Source organism: Apium graveolens, chromosome 3 (genome assembly GCF_009905375.1).
Source record: "Apium graveolens cultivar Ventura chromosome 3, ASM990537v1, whole genome shotgun sequence".
NCBI classification, from domain to species: domain Eukaryota; kingdom Viridiplantae; phylum Streptophyta; class Magnoliopsida; order Apiales; family Apiaceae; genus Apium; species Apium graveolens.
In genome coordinates, this window is record NC_133649.1 from 225,934,059 (window position 1) to 225,955,807 (window position 21,749).

A 21,749-nucleotide genomic window follows, 5' to 3' on the forward strand; every position below is an offset into this window, starting at 1 on the left:
ATAGAGGATTCAGTTTTACTCTTGAAAGATGTTTTCCTTTGCTTGGCTTTCTGGCATGAATCACATGAGCCACCAGGAGTACACACTGAATTGGGCAATCCTCTCACAAGATCTTTGTGCGGAGAGACTAAGATGAACTTTTGTTTGTGTTTTTTTTTTCTATGCCTTTTATTTTAATTTGTGTGGTCTATTATAGGTAGAGCGGTACTTTTCCCCCCACTTTTTTTAAATTTTTTCGCATATCTAAGGCAACATGTATAAGGGTGTCGGCATAGCAAATTTAAGGCAACATTTAAAGTAACATTTGGTTATGATGTTTCTATATATCATCTTTTTCAATTTCATGCCACATAAGGCAATATTTTTTGTGGCAACATCAATTTTAGATGTTGTTGAAGGCCATTTATGTGGTAGTGTCACTACCTGCTTCAATAATCGAAGCCTTCTACACTAATGTGGCATAATCCGTCAGCTCCAGCATTGCTACTCAATTCTGGATCCACTATTTCAGACCAAGCTGAAACCTTCATGCCTTATTCTCTTCTGTTTTCACAAATTATGGTACAAATCGTGATAGCTCAGTAAACTTGGCCTCGTACTCCGCCACCATCATTTTATCATGCTTTAGCTCTAGAAATTTGATCTCTATCTGAGTCTCCATAAACCTAGGGAAATACTTGTCTAAGAACAACCATGTAAATCTATCCCATGGGATCACAACATCAGTATCAAGGTTACGCTTGGACTCCTACCAGTAGTTAGCTTCCCCCTTCAACATGTAAGAGGCGAAGATAGTCTTGTGTCATTCTTCAACATCTAGTGTGTTGGATTTTAAACGCAGCGGGGCATGGCAAAATACTTTTACACATATAAAATCCAAATAATAGCATATAAATCGTGGTAAAAATATAGGAATCGAATCTAACCTTTAAAATAGTTTGGAGACAACGATCAGAGATCCTTAGCAGTTGTTCCTCAAGTGTGAAGCACTCCACCGGTATCCACCAAGAAAACAATGTTAAGGAGGAGGAAGGAGGTGGAGAGAATTGGGTTTTCCAAACTTTTTGGGTTTCGGGGTTAGAATAAAATTAGGGTCTATAATAGTATATTTATAGGCAAAATTTTCAGCTGAAATTTTCCCATAAATAATATTATTATTATCCCATTTATTATTCTCATTAATAATTAAAACACCTTTTAATTATTAATCCTTTTTCTAAACACTTTAGAAATAATTCTCTCTCTTGATTTAATTTCCAAAAATTAAATCCTTTAATTAATAATATTAAGAACTTTTCTAAATTAATTTATAATCAATTAAATCTCATTTAATCAATTATTAAATTTTCCAATTAATTATTTATTTCATAAATAAATAATTATCAGCCATTATTAATTAATTCCTCCACCATTAAATCATTCTCTTTTTATGGTGTGACCCTGTAGGTTTAATATTAAGTCGGTAGTAGAAATAAATAATAATAAAACTATTTTATCATTATTTATATAAATTCTCTAATTTATTAAATATGATTAATTAATTAATCACATTTATTCTACATCGTGAGGGATACTTCTCAGCATATCGCGACTATCCGGATAATATGAATTCACTGCTTAGAATACCAAGAACCTATTCAGTGAATAGTTACCGTACAATAAACTCCTTCTACCCTACAATGTCCTGATTAAATACAAGGCATGGATCTCGTGTCAAGCCTATCTAATTTAATCACTTGCTTACCATTTACTATGCGTAGTTCTATGCAAATTAGAAACTCCTTTCTAATTTCATTCACTCTGGCCAGAGATTCCTGAACTAGCATAAGTGGATCAGCCTTGAACATTCGCTTCCTTCACTGGAAGGGGTAGATCCTTTATTGATCATACACTATCTTCGTGTACAAATTCCTATACCCAGTAGAGCCCTAATAATTGTCCCTGGAGACTAAGAACTAAACCAAAGCGTAGTGCAGTGTACACAAGATGACTATGATGACCTCAAGTCTAAGGATACTTGTACAACTATCACTATGTGAACAACTGCTGACACGTGAGTGAACTCCATCAGTTGTTCAGCTGTACGAGTCATGTTCAGTGAACTTATTCTATAATAAGCACCTACATACTAGCTATAGTGTCACCACACAAATGTCTATGAGAACAGACATCCTTCATAATGAAGCAAGCATAGTATGTACCGATCTCTGCGGATTATTAATTACCAGTTAGTAATCCTATGACCAAGAACTATTTAAGTTTAGAGTTATCATCTTTTAGGTCTCACTATTATGATCTCATCATAATCCATAAAAAGCTTTACTCTAAACTATGGTATATCTTATTTAAACACTTAAATAAATAGAGCCCGTAATAAAAACAAAACAAGTCTTTTATTAATATCAATGAAATCAAAACAGATTACACAGGAAGTTATTCCTAAATCCTAATTCATGATTGGACTTAGGACATATTCCTTTCATAGTATCTCGAAGGACTTCTCTATTTCCTTCATCCAGGACCGTGCCTCAACGAGGTCGGAAGATCCTAGAAACTTTAGGGGTTTGAGAGACTTAAACGCCCTGAAGGTGGTAGAAGCCATTTGTTGGACAACATGTGGGGGTGGTGGAAGGGGCTGTTGGTTCATATTTGGCCTCAAAAGATCCATAAATTCGTTCATAGGTATCCTCAACTTCTTCCTTTATATATCCTTCTTCATCATATTCATAAAAGTCTAGGTCCTCTTCACTTTCCTCATTCACTATATGGTCAGGTCCATTTTATCATTGGTTAACAGACTCTACAGGTTGTGCCCTGGTTCCTCTTCTATGGGGTGACATCGTTCTGATAATGAAAATGATGTCAATATAGTTTCATATTTTTATATTTGGATTAATTCATTTATAGGTAAGCATGTTATTTAAATATTTAGCATGCTTCTATCAAGGTGCAATAATATGGTAAGACAATTTCCCGGAGCTCAATCATCGTCATCCTTGTTAGGTCTCAATATGTTTGTAGAAGGGGGGTTGAATACAAACTATACCGTTTAATCGAATAAAATGCGGAATAAAAAAGTGAAACAAAATTCAAGTTACATAAAACTATTATTAAACTTGAAAGGTATTACAACAACGGTATCGTTTATAAGGGATTAATCTCAAATAAATTATTCCAAATCTAGAATAAATTTGACATGAACTTTTTCTATTTTTGAAATAAAAAGGATCAAATGCTAAAAGCAATTTGAGATTAAGTTCTAGGGATTTTGATCCGCTAGATAGTTACACAAGAACAAGAAAAGGATTTCTAGTGGTTTAGATTTAACAATGAATACTAGAAATTAATGATCTGAGAAATTGCAGTAAGTTCTCTGCTGTTTTCTTGGTTTTGTGTTCTTCTATATATTTGATATTCAATGCACTGTCTGTTGAAAATCAGCTGCTGCTCTTTTATATTAAATCAATCCTTGATTTAACTGGCAAGACAATCCTTTTAGCTTAGCAAGACAATCCTTTTAACTGGTAGAACTTTCGGTAGGACAATCGATTGAACTGGTAGAACTTTCAGTAGGACAATCGATTGAACTGGTAGGACTTTCGGTAGGACTATCTAAAAGGCTTGGAAAGACTTTCGGTATGACAATCCAATTGTCATACCAGTTCAAATATTTGTCTTGCTGATTTAATTTTGAATATTAATTCAAAATCATTTCTGAAAAATGCATAATATTAATTCAGAATTAATTAACCAATTAATTCAATTAATCAATAAATTAATCTTTGCAGATTTAATTTATTTTCTGAATTAAATTATATGACTTAATTAATTAATACTAATCTTGAACAGCAACCACTCTTCTGACAATCTACTGAAAATCACTAAAACTTATGAATCCATTTCACCACTTCAATGTTGACACTCGATGTACTGTCTGGTTCATGAATGACTAACATATGTGATGTTTCTTCATGTCTTGATTTTCTTCAGATTAAATCCCTGTAATTAATTGATACCCTGACGAGATCTTTGTCACTTGATTAACTCCACAATCTTGATTTATATCACTGAGGCTTGATCAATTTCTTGAGCTTCTTCCAGTGAATTAAGTCCTCAAGTCTGTAGATGAACAATGTTACTTAATCCTTTGACATATGTTACTTTGAGAGATCTCTCTGATGATAGAACCACTATTTACTTATTACATCCGTATTTGAGTTGAGTTAAATCCTCGAATAACCAAATAGGCTATGACATATGCCTTTCAATCTCCCCCTATTTGTTTATTAGACAATAACAACAAATACCTAGAGGATAACTCAACTAACAAATAAGAAAAAGATATAAACAGTAATGCACAGTAAATAGAAGAAAAGTTCTGGATTATATTTAACATTTTCAAGATTCCAAAAGAAATTTACAAGCGAATACAAGATAGATGTTCCTCTAGACTGAACATATAACTACATTAGTCTATCTTGATTCATAAAGCTCTAATCATATTACATTAAGTTTTGAGCTAATTGAATTCAGTTGTCTTCCCTTCCGAATTCACCTTCTTCCAAATCTTGAAGCAACTCCTTGTCAAAGACACGATCCTTTTCAGAAGTGAAGCTGGCTGGTCTGACTGGTTGAACTCTAACTGACTTTAGCTTATTTTTGAACTGATTGTACCTTTTAATATTCTTTTCACAATAAGCTTGAATCAGATCAGCTGTTTGAGTTTTCAACATGGATGAATATCCAGCAGTTCTTAAGTGATGTTCCATCCAGACAAGATGCTTAGCAGAGTAGTCTTTAAGAGATTGTGAATCGAGCTGGCAGATTTGAAGACAGTCAGACTTAAAGAATCTTACCTGATGAGGATTGTTGACCACTTGAGGACTAGCCCTGCTGGCAAACTCTTTGAGCCTTTCTCGAAGAACTTCATTCAATTCTGAGCTTATTTTGACTTTGTTGAAAAGAACCCAAATCTCTGATAAAGAACTGATTCTCAAACAGATGAAGTGATACCTTGAAAGATCCTTCGCTCTGACAATATACAAATATGCTCATTTCATTTAGAGATCTGTCAAAGGCAGCTGTGATCCTTGAGACTTCAGTCTTGATAGCATTCATGTACTCGTCATTGTTTGGATTAGAGATCTCCAGCTTGTCAAGAAGATGTAGAAACTACCTATCATTGTTTGTGCTCAGCTGAGGCATATCAAGTACTCTCCTAGCTTCATCCCATTTTTCACCAATCTTCAGTTTGACATCTCTTCTCCTTTTTTTAGCTTTAATGTCATGAAGACGTTGCTTTTCAAGAGTTTCTGTTCGTTCAATGTTTTCCTCATATCAATGATCTGGGATACCTTTTTGAGTTTAGCTTCTTTTCTTTTCAACTCTGACTGCTGCTGCTGAAACTCTTTCTCAAAAACAGGATCCACTTGAGCTTCCTCTTCCCATTCTCCAAAATCACTTTCCTCCTCAGCTTCAAAGAAACCATCTTTATCTTCCAATACTGGTTCAGTGGGAACGTCAAAAATATCAAAGTCATCTTGTTCTCCACTATAGTAGACATCATCAGCCTTCCCTGTGCCTCCAGCAGAAGAATCTTTTTCTTTTCCCTTTCCACTTCTCCCTTTCTTCTCCCCTTTAGTTGAGGAATCCTCTACAGACTTTCCTCTAGACCCTCCATCACCTCCAGAGCCTGAGCCTCCACCAGACGGCCCTTCAAAGAAGGTCCTTTGTTCTTCATTAGGGCAGTGAGAATTTTTGATCATGAAGTACAAGTGCTTCATCCCTTCATTGAGATGTTCCATGCCCGTCTCTATCTTCAGAAATCTGGAGGAGTCCAGTGAATGATTCATTTCAACCAAGTCTTCAAGAGAAGTCATTCTTGAATGGAGAGAGCAGAAGTTTGAAATGTCTTCAGCTGATAAAGTTGGAGATGCCTGGATTGAGTTAAGCTTTGGTACAACAGAGGTCTTCAAATATGATATCTCAGTCCTGATGAGAGCCAGCTGATTATTGACAGAGGTGGAAGAAGAAGACCGTTCAACCACTTGTGCTTTGAATGATTGAGCCTCAGCCTGACTTTTTGCAAGTTGTTCTTTCAGATCAGCAATTTGAGATAACAGATTTTCAGTGTCTGTGTGTGCGCTCACCTGAATATCTCTCCTGTTTGGTTCACTCAACTCACGTGCTTGTGTATCTCTCAATATTATTGCTCGTGAGGAGTCTTCCTGTTGCTGATCTTCTGTACCTGCAATTGAAATCACCCTAGCCTCTTCAAGAGAGGTTAGTGGTGGTGCAATGGGAATTCGCGAGTCCCGATCCTCAGTCAAACCTATCTTTTCATGTGAAATAGATGTCTGAATTGCTTCAGGGATAGATTGACCGAGTTGCCCTCCACTTTCTCCAGATAAATCTGCGAGTGGAGAATCCCGTGAGGGAGCCAGAGGTGTTGGATCCTCAGTCAAACCTATCTTTTCATGTGAAATAGATGTCTAAATTGCTTCAGGGATAGATTGACCGAGTTGCCCTCCACTTTCTCCAGATAAATCTGTGAGTAGAGAATCCCGTGAGGGAGCCAGAGGTGTTGGATCTGGGAGGGGAGAAAATGACTTTATTAAAGGTGGCTGAGAGTCAGATTTTCCCTCAGAAGCATGTGACTGCTCTTCTGCCGTAACTATGGCAGGCACTGTAACCGACTCAATGTGCACTCCTCGCTCTGTGTCCTGAGTATCATCTATTGGTCTGTATGCTTCCATTGTGAGTAATGGAAGTGTGCTTGACTCGGTACAGGATGCAACGGCCCTATGGCAAATTTCAATAGATTCATCCTGTTGATAGAATATTTCTAGTAACTGTTCACTGGCCATATCAAAGTCCATGTCATATTGGGAGGACAAGGATGGGCTTTCAGATGCCTCAGTAAATGTTCTTCTTTTCTTGGGAGGAGGCAGAGTTGAGGGTTCATTCACATCCAACAACATACTACTTCCTACTAACCTTCTAGGTAACATTTTAGACAGTGGGAGAGAGGTTGAGATAGGTTGTGACTCTGTGTTTGGCTCTATGACCTGGGATTGAAGCTGCGGTTCTACAACTTCATGGTCAACCCTATCAACCACTGAGGGTCTTTCAACAGAAGTAGGAATAGTTTGTGAGTGAGAAATTATTACCTGCAGTGGAAGAGCATCTAATGTTTGAGCCTGGGTGGCTTGAACCACTGGAGGTTGAGCTTGCTGTTCATGACCGGGAAGATTGAAAATTGGTAAAGGAATGTAAGTGGCCATGAAAGCAGATACAAGTACTGGAACTTGCATGAATTTGAAGGTTGTGTCTTGGCGTGTGTAAATCTTTTTGCTTACTGGAGGGGGTTCAGTTACTGAAGAGTTAGCCAAAAGAGCCTTATGCTCAGGTGTGAGAAGATGTTCTGCTATAAGCATAAGAAAACGAGCGTAGTAGCATGAAACCCTACGATTTGTAGAATGATCACGTAAAGCAGTAGTGAGACGTCTCAGAAGAATGGGTAAAAGTAGTTTGCCAAAATTGATCCTTTGATTGAAAACAACCGCAAGACCAATATACTGCAGAGTGGAAGTGATGTTGTGAAAGTTGGATTTAGTGCAGTTGGCAAACACTTTGGAAAGTGTATCGAAGAAAATATCCCATTTAGAAACCAAATTGGATTTAGACAACTTGGTTAAATTAATCACCCCCTGATAGTGAATAGCATGGAAAAAGTTTGAAATATCATTTTCAGAGGGTAAATTACAGAAATTGTCCATTGGAAAATTTAATGCTCGATTGACGACTATTTCATCAACTACATACTGTGTGTTTGCCATGGTGAATGAAAAAGATTTAAAATCATCGGCCACAGTAAAGGTTGTGCAAATCAGTCTGAGCAGATCGATATTTAAAAGCACATTTGATTTAATAGCAGAGCTAACAATCGAATGGTCATTTAAAAATCTAATCCATGGCTTAAATTTTTCCACATCACACTTTTCTGGATTAAAATAACCAACAAGATTATGAGAGACAATTTGGAAATTGAGAGCCATTAAAAATTATAATAACACACACACTTTCAGAATTGTAAGAGTAATATTAAGAAAATTTGATTAATTAAAAAAAATTAATAATTCGAATTAAATCAATTATATCCGAAAAATTTAGAAAGTAATGTATCTCGTTAATGTTCTTAACTCACAATAAAAGATCTGAAAAACGCACAAGACACAAAACAAAATTAACTAAAAATACCCAAAGACAAAAAAACACAAACTGATTTTAAAGGGAACAAAAAAAATGAAGTGAAAATAGTTTTAACAAAAAATCGACAGCACTTCCTTACTGTATGTATACACACGAATATGTATATATATAACAGTAAAGTGAGCTGAGTAAAACTCGAGCAAGAAGATAACAATGGCGGTTTGTGTTTGATCGAATAGAGAGAGAGAGAGAGAGAGAGAAAGAAGACTGCTGGAATTTGAAAGAAAACAAGTGAACTGATTACAAATAAAAGAAACAAAAAAACGTAAGTAGGACAACTGGTATGACAATCGAGGAAAGTCATACTGATTGTCTTCCCGATTGTCATACCAGGCTAATGGAAATAACAAAAAAATACTAAAAATATAACCGGTATGACAATCTCATAGTCATACCGATTGTCATACCAGTATAAAATAGATGAATTAAAACAGAGTAAACTAGAAAAACAATCGATAGTCAAACCGATTGTCATTCTAGTATAAAAAAAATAAAAACAATAAATCTGATATAAATTTTATTACTGGAAAGACTATTGATAGTCATACCGATTGTCTTGCCAGTATAAAATTAAACTGAAAAACAAAATTAAACACATACATATACTGAAATGACTTTCAGCAAGACAATTACAATTGTCTTGCCGATTGTCATTGCAGTAATAATATAATTATAAACAGAATTAGTATATACACAGTTACGGAATTTATATACAAAAAAAAATAATATTTCAGAAGTAATTATATTTTATTCCAAAAGTAGATTTCTGTTGAATTTTAGCAAATAAAATTCATAGAAAAATATTTTTAGAGAAAATAAAATATTCTGAGATATTAAAATTAACAAGTAGAATAAATAAGATAAGATAATAAAACATACATAGAAATAAGCAAGAATTATGGAAAATATGATAAAATAAATTTGCAAATGAATTTTTCATTTATGAAAAATTCATTTAGTAAATTCATTCAAGAACAGATTTTAGATATTAACAAGTATAATCACTAAAGCTATTCAACATATCCAATTTACCAACTAATCTGGTAAATGTGGATTCGTCAAGAGGTTTAGTGAAAATATCTGCTATTTGTTCTTCTGTTGAAACAAAAAATAGTTTAACGGTACCATTCATGACGTGCTCTCTAATAAAATGATACCTGATGTCAATAAGCTTGATCCTTGTATGCTGCACAGGGTTGTTGGTGATGGCTATTGCACTTGTATTATCACATAGAATATGTATTTTGTTCAATACAGAGCCATAGTCCCGTAGCTGATTCCTAATCCACAAGATCTGAGCACAGCAGCTTCCAGCAGCAATATATTCAGCCTCGGCCGTTGAATTGGAAACTGTTTGCTGTTTCTTGCTGTACCATGAGACTAGTCTGCTACCTCTGTAGCTTGTGACATCTACCTTTGTTAGATATATTTGATAATATCATGGCTAATGTGATTTATGTTTAGTTTTTAGATCTTACTTAAACAGGATAAATCAGTACTTACTGGAAGTCAGGACTTAAGGATATCAGTACTTATATTATCAGGAGATAATTATCAGAAGATGGATATCAGAACTTAAGTACTGAAGGACGTTCAGATAAGGAAGGCAGCTGGTTAAAGGAAAGAAGATCGATACAAACATAAGAAGAGATATGCATGAAGATGGAATTCTATGAAGAATAGAATACTTGGAAGAAAAGATATCTGATTGATATATTTTAGGAAGCAGAATTATATTCCATATCAATTAGCGATTATCTTGTAACTGTGTAGTATATAAACACAGACATAGGGTTTACACTATAAGTGTTATCATAATCTAGAAGATTATTCATTGTAACCCTAGCAGCTCTCGTGATATTTGTTCATCACTGAGAGAGAACAGTTCCATATTGTAACAGAGTTTATTGTTTTAATAAAGTTTGTTTTCTGTTACGTGAGTTATTAAAGTTCGATTTGATTGTGCTATACACTGTATTCACCCCCCTCTACAGTGTGTGTGTGACCTAACTAGTGGTATCAGAGCCTATATGTTAACACACAAACAGTTTAAGATCCAAACACAATCATGTCTGAAGCAGAAACTCCAACTAAGCCCACCAAAGCTGAATAACCTCCAAAGACACAAATTCAAAGCCGATATGAGACTATTAGAGTTCCCATATTGAGACCATCTGAATATGCCATATGGAAAGTGAGGATGACCATGCTTCTGGAAGCTACAGATCTAGAATATCTTGATAGAATCAAGGAAGGGCCTCACAAACCAACCAAACTCGCTGTTGCAGTTGCAGGTGAAGCAGCAAAGTCTATACCAAAGGAGAAGAGTGATTACACTGCTGAAGATATCGCATCAATTGCTAAGGATGCTAAGGTACGACACTTACTGCATAGTGCTATTGATAATGTACTGTCAAACAGGGTAATAAACTGTAAGACTGCAAAGGAGATATGGGATGCCTTGGAAACAAGATGTCAGGGAACGGATATGATTAAGAAGAACAGGAAGACAATACTCACTCAAGAGTATGAACACTTTGACTCAAAGGCTAATGAGTCATTGACTGATTTATATGATAGATTTGTCAAACTCTTGAATGATTTATCACTGGTTAATAAGGAGTATGATCTTGAAGATTCAAACCTTAAATTCCTGTTAGCTCTTCCTGAATGCTGGGATTTGAAGGCAACAACAATAAGAGACAACTATAATCTTGATAAAACAACTCTTGATGAAATTTATGGAATGCTCAAGACTCATGAACTTGAGATGGAACAAAGAAGCAAGAGGGAAGGAGGAAAGTCAAGGACAGTTGCTCTTAAGGCTGAAGAAGAATCCCCCAAGGCAGCTACCTCAAGGAAAGACAAGGGTAAAGCTCTCTTCACAAAGTCTGATACTGAGTCATCAAGTTCTGAAAGTGATGATGACTCAGAATCTGAAAGCTTACCTGAGACGGATGCTGATGAAGAGATGATGAAGCTGTGTGCTGTTATGGTGAAAGGGATCACAAAGATTGCATACAGGAAGTTCAGGAAGGGAAAGAGGGTTTCCAGGAAAGGCACAAGTTCTGATAAGAAGAATTTCAGAAAATCTGAGGGAAGAGGAGGAAAGTGTGACAGAGGAGATTATACAAATGTCAAATGCTACAACTGTGGTGAGAAAGGCCACATATCTCCTGATTGCAAGAAAGTGAAGGGTGACAAAGGTAAGGCTCTTGTCACAAAGAAGAAAAGCTGGACAGACACCTCAGATTCTGAAAGTGAGGAGAATTATGCCTTGATGGCAAATGCTGATAAGGCAAGTGGTGAAAGTAGTTTTGAAGCTGCTGAATTAAAGGTACCTCAAACTACTTATGCCTTTCATACTGATGATATTAATAAGTTGAGAAGATATCTTAAAACCGTGTTCATTAGTTATAGAGATCAAACTTTAACATGTGAAAGATTAACTTCTGAAAATCTTGCTTGCAAAAAGAGGAATGCTTATTTAGAAAAAGAGTTAGTCATGTTCCATCAAACTCAGAAAGATAGAGATGATGCTTTCAATGTTAGGGATGAAGTACTTAAAATGAATGAATCTCTAAAAGCTGAGTTAGAAAAGGAAAGAGAGATTATCAGGACTTCGACTACCTCTGGAAGAACAACTCAGAATTTGTTAAGTAGTGAAAACTGGAAAGAGGGCTTAGGTTATGGAGAGGATAAGAATGATAAAGGAACTGTAGATATTAAGCCTGTAGTTGTTAAACAAAAGCCAAAGTTAAAACCTGTTAAGTTTGTAGCTGTAAAGTCTGATAATGAGAAATCAGAAGTTAAAAAGGAATTAACTTCTGACAAACTAAAACAGGAAAAGACAACTGAAGTAAACATAGGCTTAATGACTAAGAAGCAGCTTAAGCATAAGCTGAAAGATGTTAAGAATGCAAACAAGGTAAAATTACCTAGGAAAAATAGGAATGGAAAGGAAGGTGTGAATAAAAGCAATAATTATAAGCCTGTTCCTGAGGCTCCTAGGAAAATGTGTCATAACTGTGGAAGTTCTAACCATCTGGCTTCTTTTTGCAGGAAGAATAAGAACATAAACTCCTTACCTTCAAAGTCAGGAGTTAAGAGTCAGTTTGTTAGATATAAGCCACAAAATCCTTGTTTTCATTATGGGAGTTTATGGCATTCCATTTATACTTGTAAGGAATATCATAGTTTGTACTATGATTATTATCAAATAAAACATTCTTTAAAGAAAGTTACCATTGTTCCTTCTAGTGTAAGTTCTGATTCAAAGTCTGATAGTGTAAATTCTGATAAGAAAATTGTTAACATAAACTCTGATGCTAAATCCGCTGCAAATGTTAACAGACTTAATAAGGCCAAAGGATTCAAGCATGTTTGGGTCCTTAAAACTAATCATTAGTGGTCTTTGTGATTGCAGGGCAACAGGAAAAACATCCTAGTTCTGGATAGTGGATGTTCAGGACATATGACTGGAAATAAAGCCCTGCTATCAGACTTTATGGAGAAGGCTGGCCCAAGTGTTTCTTATGGAGATGGCAACATTGGAAAAACATTGGGATATGGCAATATCAATCTTGGGAATGTCATCATTAAGGAAGTAGCTCTGGTCTCAGGACTTAAACACAATCTGCTGAGTGTCAGTCAAATCTGTGACAGAGGTTATCATGTGGATTTCTTTGAAGAACACTGTGTAGTTGTAAGTAAATCTACAGGCAAAGTTGTTCTGAAAGGATACATGCGTGGTAACATCTATGAAGCCAAGCTTTCAACAAGTACTGATGGTTTTGCAATCTGTCTGATGAGTAGATCATGAATTGAAGAAAGCTGGAATTGGCACAAGAAACTCTCTCATTTAAATTTCAACAATATAAATGAATTAGTCAAGAAAGATCTTGTGAGAGGACTGCCAAAGTCAGTATTTGCTCCTGATGGCCTTTGTGATTCTTGTCAGAAGGCCAAACAAAGAAAATCTTCATTCAAGAGCAAGACTGAATCATCAATTCTTGAGCCTTATCACCTACTACATGTTGATCTATTTGGTCCAGTAAATGTCATGCCTATTGCAAAGAAGAAATATGCTATGGTCATAGTGGATGAGTTCACCAGATACACATGGGTGTATTTCTTGCACACAAAAAGTGAAACTGCACCTCTCTTGATTGATCATGTCAAGCAATTGCATAAATTGGTCAAAGACTCGGTGAACATAATAAGAAGTGATAATAGTACTGAGTTCAAGAATTTGATAATGGAAGAGTTCTGCAAAAACCAAGGAATCAAGCAGGAATTCTCTGCTCCTGGAACTCCACAGCAAAATGGAGTTGTTGAAAGAAAGAATAGAACTCTTATTGAAGCTTCACGTACAATGCTTGATGAAGCAAAGCTTCCAACCTATTTCTGGGCTGAAGCTGTGCAGACTGCTTGTTTTACTCAGAATGCAACACTCATTAACAAGCAAGAAAAGACACCATATGAGATGGTGAAGAAAAAGAAGCCAAATCTGAAGTATTTTTATGTATTTGGATGCAAGTGTTTTGTTCTTAAGACTCATCCTGAACAGCTATCCAAATTTGATCTAAAAGCTGATGAAGGAATCTTTGTTGGATATCCACTTTCCACAAAACCCTTCAGAGTCTATAACTTGAGAACAAGAGTGGTCATGGAATCTATCAATGTCTCTTTTGATGATAAGAAGATTACTGGACTTGAAGATTTTATTGATCATGATCAGCTGAGATTTGAAAATGAAGACTCAAATTCTGATACTGAAAATCCTGATAATTTAAATCCTGATACTGCAAACTCTGATGGATTAAACTCTGATGTTATTGAAACTGTGGTGACTACGCCAAAGGAAGATGCACCTATGCAGGGGGGCATACTCAAGATATAACCACATCTCAAGAAGCATCAGAACATACATCTGGCTCTTCAAGTTCTGATTTGTCAAGTTCTGATAAGCCAAGTTCTGATAGTTCTGCAAATCTAAATTCTGAAGAATCCAACTCAGAGAGCATAGTTTCAAGGGGAGCATTAGAAAATGTTAATGAAAACAGCATGGATCATGGGGTAGCATCCAGTTCTACAGAAAACCTTCCATCTGCAAGGAAGTGGACTAAATCACATACACCTGATTTGATAATTAGAAATCCTGATGCAGGTGTCAGAACTAGAACAGCTACTTCAAGTGAATGTCTTTACAATTCTTTTCTTTCTCAGACTGAACCAAAGTAAGTGGAAGAAGCTCTTCAAGATGCTGATTGGGTGCAAGCAATGCAGGAAGAGTTAAATGAATTTGAAAGAAACAAAGTCTGGACCCTAGTGCCAAGACCAAAGAATAGATCTGTTGTTGGTACAAAGTGGGTATTCAGAAACAAAACTGATAGTGATGGCATAATTACAAGGAATAAGGCAAGGCTGGTTGCAAAAGGATATTCTCAACATGAGGGAATTGATTATGATGAAACATTTGCACCAGTTGATAGATTGGAAGCCATAAGGATATTTTTGGCTTATGTTGCTCACAAAAAGTTTACTGTCTTTCAAATGGATGTGAAAAGTGCTTTTCTCAATGGAGAATTGGAGGAAGAAGTATATGTTGAACAACCTCCAGGCTTTGTAGATTCCAAATATCCAGATTATGTCTACAGGCTTGATAAATCACTTTATGGACTTAAGCAAGCTCCAAGAGCATGGTATGAGACTTTAGCTCAGTTTCTTCTGGAAAATGGATTTAACAGAGGAACAATAGACAAAACACTGTTCTACCTCAACCATGGAAAGGACTTACTTCTGGTCCAGATTTATGTTGATGATATCATTTTTGGTTCTACAAATGACAGACTTTGCAAGAAGTTTGCCAAACTGATGCAGTCAAGATATCAAATGAGTATGATGGGGGAACTTAGCTATTTTCTAGGCCTTCAAGTCAAGCAGAATGAAGAAGGCACTTTTATTTGTCAAACTAAGTACACCAGAAATTTGCTGAAGAAATTTGGAATGCAAGATTGTTCAAGTGCATCCACTCCCATGGCCACTGCAACAAAACTGGATAAGGATACTGGTAAATCAGTAGATATTACTGATTATAGAGGTATGATTGGCTCACTACTCTATCTAACTACTAGTAGACCTGATATCATGTATGCTACCTGTCTTTATGCAAGATTTCAAGCAGATCCAAGAGAACCTCACTTAACAGCTGTGAAAAGAATTTTCAAGTATCTTAAGGGAACAGCTGATCTGGGATTGTGGTATCCCAGAGAATCAGATTTTAAACTAATAGGTTACTCAGATAAAGATTTTGCAGGTTGCAAAATTGACAGGAAAAGCACAAGTGGAAGCTGCCAATTTCTTGGAGGCAGATTGGTTTCATGGTTTAGAAAGAAACAAAAGTCAATTTCCACATCAACTGCAGAAGCATAGTATATTGCTGCTGGAAGCTGTTGTGCACAGATTCTTTGAATGAAGAATCAGTTACTGGATTATGGGTTAACATATTTTAAAATCCCTATTTACTGTGATAATCAAAGTGCTATTGCTATGACAGGTAATCCAGTTCAACACTCAATGACAAAGCACATCAGCATCAGGTACCACTTCATAAGGGAACATGTGGATGAAGGTACAGTGGAATCACACTTTGTTCCAACAGATCAACAACTAGCAGATATCTTCACAAAACCACTGTGTGAAGCTACTTTTACAAGATTGGTAAATGAACTTGGAATGGTTTCAGGTTCTTTCTCTAAATCTGCTTAGTTTTGTTCTGATGCATCAGACTTTATGCTCAGTATTTACAGAAAATACTCTCTTTGTGTATTTTGTGCTTAATTGAAAATTGCTTAAGTACTGACTGTTGTCTGATCTGACTTTCTAAACTCTGATAGTGATATGACTGTTTATGTAACTATTCAATCCTATGAGGATACATGTGCTAGATGCTGACCTAGTAGTCTTCAATACACTAGAGATCCCACGTTAGAAGTAATTTTTTCTGTGGAAATCTATTGACACAAGCAAATTCTGATATTGAGCTTAGTTGAGTTTACTTTGTCTATCTTATTACTAAGTCAAAAACTAGAATGATGCCTCTCTTCTGTTAAGTTCGGATGCTAGTAAATCTGTTGAATGTACTAAGTGCTGATAAACCTCACTTTTCAAAAGAAAAAGGAAAAGAAAAAGAAATAAAAATCTGGTACTCCTTTGAGGTCTAGATTAAAAATATGGAAGGGATGACCCAAGTGCATTGCTAATATTAAGTAATATGCATCAGAAAAGCAAATAAATATTTTTCTTGGTGACTTTTCACACTCTATGATTACTGGAGAAATACTCTGATAATAGCATAAATTCTGATAAGCAGTCATGACTCACTTACACTGAGAAGCCACTGTAAAATGGAATTTAAAAAGATGCACAAAATTAGCACAAAACAGTTGAGGTGGACTCAAGCATGAACTCATTCAATAGTCGGCTTCAGAATAATGACATATTTTTAGTAAAGTTTTAGTTTTGCCTTATTTCTAAGATGTACTGAAGTGAATCAGACTTTACTCTTTTTCTGATATTGAGCTTAATGCACACACTAACACTCCATATGAATGATGAAAATTACTGTGGTGATCAATGTTATTTTAGATGAACAGTTTATGTGTCAGATTGCATAAATTCTGAGGACAAGTTCTATTGAACGTTCTGATGATTAAGTTCAAGAATCGATATCCGAATTTGTGTGAAGAATTACAAAGATAGGCATTCATTTTTCGAGTTAAGAGATCATGTTCTGATGACTGTTAAGTTCTGATATAAGTCCAAGTTTTGATATTAAATTATGATCCTTTACTTGACTTATTTGTGGATAAACTCTAAAAACAGTCTCATTTTAAATCAGAATATGTTGGAGCGGAATATTAACAGTCAATATAATTAGGGATAGTGGTACACGTACATGCACAGTAATTTTTACTTGTTTCTTGTGCGCATTAAACATTGTTTTACACTTCCAATGACTGTTTTTCTTCTTCCCAGTCTAGGGGGACGATGTAGAATTATTTCTACCTGTAAGCATTAAATTTCTTTGCGTCTCCTGGCATTCTCTTGCCTATATAAACCGACACTTCACATCAGCCTACACATTATTTCTTTTCTCACAAACTCACTCTCCTTTTCTTCATACCAACACAATCATGGTCAATTACAATATGTTTTTGAACTATGAAACCTTCAACATGGAGCTGAGCTGTGAGGCATGGCAGCAGGAATGGCACGTCACTGTCATTCCTGATGAGATTTGGGACTCGGTTCCCTAGGAGGTTCTCACCCACCTCCTGTTCTTTTACATGGACTACCATCGCCATCTAGAGCGATTGGAGGAAGAAAGGCTGGAAGCTCTCCGCCAGCAAGAGCGAATCATCAGACTCGCTATTCTTTTTGTAGAGAGTAGGAAGAAGAAATAACTTATGTTCTTCTTCCTGTTTTTCTTCATCGTCAGCTTTGGCATGCTTCTTGAGCTAGGACAAAGGTTGTTGATGTTAGGTTTAGAATCTTAGGACAATCTTGTAATGCTCTAATGTAATTTAAATTTCATGAATGTATTCTCTTAATATATTAATGGAATTTCTACTTTTTGCAAGTTTTGATATATCAATATTCTGATGACCATTTCATTTTTGATTTAAATTAAGTTCTGATCTTAAAATATCAGTACTTGTTTATTTTGATTTATTTTGGTCATTCTCACACTCGAATTTTTTTTTCAGAATATTGGTGTTGTAGTGAAAATAATTGAATAAGTGGGAACAGTTTAAATTTTGAATTAAAACTGATTTACCTCAATTAATGGAATTACTGAGTAAGTGGAATGGTTTTTCCTTGAAAAACTGCAAGTGGGTAAGTAATGATTACTATTTTCCCGTGCCCATTAACTATTCATTATTGATGCATGTCTGACAGGTGTCCAACGGTTATATTTTTTTTACCAAGTATAAGTAAGAGAGAGAGAGAGAAGATTATACAATCTTTTATTTACTTTTACACTTTATCTTTCTTTCTTTGCTTTTACTCTCTCTCATCTCCTGACGTTGGTTTTTCATATAGACATTTTATCAAACACCTAACAGGCAACTCTTAATTTTTGATTTTTCTCATGGCACCTAAGGATTTGATCATTGATGGAGCTAAGTTCGTTCCAAATAACTATGCTGTAATTCTCGATCATGCTGAAGCTCCGTCTGAGTTGCATTTTGTGCAAGATCTTCTTGCACATAGTGAAATTGGGTATGCATTGACACAGCCTTCAGTCTTTTTCAGCCAACAAGTTCTGACGTTTTGGCGGACTGGGCATTTTGATATTGGTGGTACAACTGGTACTCCCAGTATTGTTTTTGAAGTGAATGATTCTGAACATATGGTAACTCCTGGTACAATTCGCAAGGCCTTCCATTTACCAGAAGGCTGTACTTTTTCAACACCAGAGGAATCAGCTCTACAAGAGTTAATGGACAGTTTGGGGTATGAAAAGAGTTTGGCTAAGCTTGGACAGTTGAAACGGGCACATATCAGAAAGGAATGGAGCTTCTTCTTCGACTGCATCACTAAAGCCTTCGGGAATAAGTGTTCCAACTTTAATGTCATTCCTATAATAAGTCAGCACATCGGGTATACTATCATTAACCAAACTCATTTTGATTTTGCAAATGCTGTGATAGGTTTTATTGGGGATAGGATGACAGAAGATAGGAATGTTGTCTACTTTGCTAGATTTTGTCAGCTTATATATAATTTATGTTGTGCTGATGAACCCCAATCTACCACTGACTTAACTCCACCTTTCAAAATTGCAAAACGAGCCTTTAATGACTTGGTAAATGCTGACCTTAAGAAAAAGGTGGTTAGACCTTTACAGATTCCTCAGTCTGTAAAACAGATCTTGGTAAATGCTGATACTCAAACCTATAGATCTGTTTATCCTGATGTACAACCCACCACCACAACCCAAACACCACAACAACCATCAGAACATACCACTCATACATCTATACCTCAACCTTCCCTCAGAACATATCTCAAATCATATCTCTCAACTTCACAGACAGCTCAACCTTCATCCTCAGCACCTACTGTGAAGCCTTCATCTTCCAAGCCCAAGAGGACAAAGACTAATTCTCAAACACCACAGAAGAGAAGGAGGATTGTTCTGAGAGATGAGTCTGATAGTGAGGAACAGGTTTCTCCATCAGAACCTGTTGTTAAAGAAGCTGAGAAAGTTCCTTCTCAGAAGGATTCTGGAATTGGGGGATCTAGGCTTCTCAAAAGGCTTAGAAGAATGACTTCTGCTGAACCTCCTAAGGAATCCCCATCTTCAAAGAGATACAAGAAACAGAGAGCTAAAAGGCCAGTTTCAGCTGATCAGGAAGCAGCAGCTAAGGAAAGAGATCAGGAATCTCTGATCTCACAAGAACCAGAATCTGCTGAAGCCACTGCTTCTCCATTGACTCCAACTCATGAAGCTGCTACAGAAAAGGCCAACAACCATCTGTGTCTCCTGTACATAAGACTGTATCTCCTGTTGATCCAGGCACAAGTGCTGAAATTGATATTCAGAACCTGGTTGTACCTGAGGTACTTTACTTAAAAGCTCCAACGGCAATTAATCCATCAACAACACATGTTACTAATGCTACTCAAACTCCAGAATTGTCTACTACACCTTCTCTGCATCTAGATATTGATGATCAAAATATAGGTGAGCATCAGGATATGGATGTTGATCAGAACTTGGAACCAGATCAGCACTTAGAGGATGATGCTGAAGCCTCAATTGCTTCTCATACTGTTGTTTTATCAGAAGATGTTGATTCTGTAAGTTCTGATGCTGCAAATGCTGATGATACTGGTGATGCTGCTCCAAATGCAGATGCTGATGAAGTAGGTCCTTCAGGACATGCACCTCAGCAAACTGTTCACAAAAGTAAACTAGTAAAGAAGTTTGTTACAAGAGAAGCACCAGTGCCTTGGAGTGAAACTCCTGCAGGATAGGAGTGGACTAAGGAATAGAACTCAGTTACCTGTGTTACATCTGCAAAGACTCTTGCTGAGCACTTGACAAAAGCTGATGAGATGTTAATTAATGATGATTTCAAAACACAGCTTCGAGTCACTGCATTGAGTACTAAAAATCTGCAAGGTCTCAATTCAACTACTCATGCAGAGTTATATAAAATTCAGGAAGAATTAATCAAGCAAGAACAAGTTCAGAAAATTGAAAAGAAAAAATTCTTCCAACCTACCTTTGACAGAGTTGCTTATATTGAGAAGACCCAAGAGAAACAACAATCTCAGATTGATGATATTTTGAAAAATCAAGCTTCTCAGCAATCTCAACTTGATGAAATCCAAGCCTCAGTGGAATTGCTTGTCTCTCTTATGTTACCTGCTGATGCCAAAAAAGGGGGAGAAAGTAATTAAGTCCAAATGCAAAACTGATAAGACACTGAAGGGGAAGGATGATGAAAAAGATGACCAGGGAAACTTTGGAATGGGTGGAGGTCATAGTCAAGGTAGAGGTTTCTCATCAAGAAAAGCTGAAATCACAAGTCACAGGATAAGTTCTGATGCTGGAAAAAGAATTACTTCTGCTACTGGTAAAAGGATAAGTTCTGATGAACTTTTGGATCTTGATGAAGAAATTTCAAGACAGTTATTTCTTAAGGAAAATCCAGGAATGGACTTGGAGAGTCTGATGGAAGAAGAAGCTAGACTTAAATCAGAAAAAGTCAAATCTAAATCTGAAGCTTCTGGTAAAAAGAAACTTTCAAAACTCAAAGGCATTGTGATAAAAGAAAGGACAAATTCTGAAGCAACCAAAGCTAAATCACAACTGCAGATAGATCCAAGGTCCAAGGGCAAAGAGAAAGTTGGTGAATCTATCAAGGTTTATGTGCCTCCCGTGAATGAAGAAATTACTGATGAAGATGCTGATCTTGCTCTGACTTCAAGAAAAGTTTCTAAGACAACCTCTGACATGGCTCAAGTTGTTCAGAGTCAAGAGATAGTTAATTCTGATATCTCAAAGAAGCAAGTAACCTCTGACATAGCTCAAGTTAACTTGATATCAGAAGATAAATCAAAGGAAACCTCTAACGTTGCTCATGTTAAACCTTCAAAGATACTCCTACCAGGATTCACCAAAGCCAAACAGACTCAACCTTTGAAGACTGCTGCAAGTGGTTTTGAAGCAAGAGTGGTTACTGGAAAGGAAGCAAGAGATAAAACTGGATTGGGAAGTACTGATGAAAGAAGAATACAGAACACAACCAATGATACAACTTCCTTAAGTAAACCAGGTATTGGAGCAACTCCTGAGAGATTGAATCAACTAGAATCTGTACAAATGGTTTACCATACCTACTTGAAAGAACACATCTTGTTGTACTTCATGACAGATGGTAGGGTTTATCATATAAGGG